We start from the raw sequence: 1,433 nt of genomic DNA on the forward strand, positions 1-1,433 counted from the left end.
ACTGATCCTTCCTCTTTGCTCCCAACCTTTGCATTCTAATCACCACTAATGATTAATACATCTTGATTGCATGTTTGATCAATTTCAGATGGAAGAAGTTGGTAGAATTCTTCTATTTCATCCTCACTGGCTTTAGTGGTTGGTGCATAAATTTGAATAATAATGGTATTAACTCGTCTTCCCTGTAGGTGCATGGATATTATCCTATCACATACAGTGTTGTACCTCCTAACTGATCTGGATATGTTCTTTTTGACAATGAAGGCAACACCATTCCTCTTCAATTTGTCATTCCCGGCATAGTAAACCATGTGGTTGTCAGATTCAAAATGGCCAATACCAGTCCATTTCAGCTCACTAAATGCCTAAGATATAGATGTTTATACATTCCATTTCTTCTTTGACAATTTCTAAATTTCCTAGATTCATACTTGGTACATTCCAAGTTCTGATTATTAATGGATGTTTACAGCTGTTTCACTTCACTTTGAATTGTGCCCCATCAGCAAATGAAGGTCCTGTGGACTTTACTCTCACGGGCTTTACTCCATTATTGTCACCACAGTCAACTCTACTTTGAGGAGGCATCTCTTCCCCAGTAGCATTGTGAGTGCCTTATAACCTGAGGGGTTCATTTTCTGGCACTATATCTGACATTGTTTCTCTGCTATTCATACGGCTTTCAGTGACTAAATATTTGGAAATAGTTCATCACTCCTTCTTCCTAGTCTGTCTTCGTCTGGAAGCTCATCTGAAACCTGTCCACCATGGGTGATCCTGTTGGTATTTAAAATACTAGTGGCATAGCTTCCAGAATCACAGCAAACCACAAGCCACCACAGTACAACAAACAGATGAGTGATGTCACTGAGTCACTGTACCAAAAGAGTCACTGTACCAAAAGGAAATGGTTGATGTTCAACCATTTCAAGAGGCAGCATATGATCAAGAGCCAATGATACTTAAGGAAAAAGTCCAAAGTGCATTGAAGGAATTAGCAAAGAACAAGGCACCAGGAATTGATGGAATAAAACTTGAAATCTTTCAAGAAAGTGAGGCAGCACAGGAGGCACTAACTCATCTCTGCCAGAGAATCTGGAAGACAACTATCTGGCCAACTGATTGGAAGAAATCTGTATTTGTGCCCATTCCAAAGATAGGTGACCCAATGGAATGAGGAAATCATCTGACAATCTCTTTGATATCCCATGCGAGTAAAGTTTAACTAAAGGTAATACAGAAATGGCTGCAAGCACACATTGACAGAAAACTTCCAGAGGTTCAAGCCAGAATCAGAAGAGGCCATGGAATGAGGAATATCATTGCTGATGTCCAATGGCTCTTGGCTGAAAGCAGAGAATATCAGAAAGATGTTTACCTGTGCTTTATTGACTATGCAAAGGCTTTCAATTGTGTGGATCATGACAAGCTAT

Source organism: Chrysochloris asiatica, unplaced genomic scaffold (genome assembly GCF_000296735.1).
Source record: "Chrysochloris asiatica unplaced genomic scaffold, ChrAsi1.0 scaffold00120, whole genome shotgun sequence".
In the NCBI taxonomy this organism is placed as follows: Eukaryota; Metazoa; Chordata; class Mammalia; order Afrosoricida; family Chrysochloridae; genus Chrysochloris; species Chrysochloris asiatica.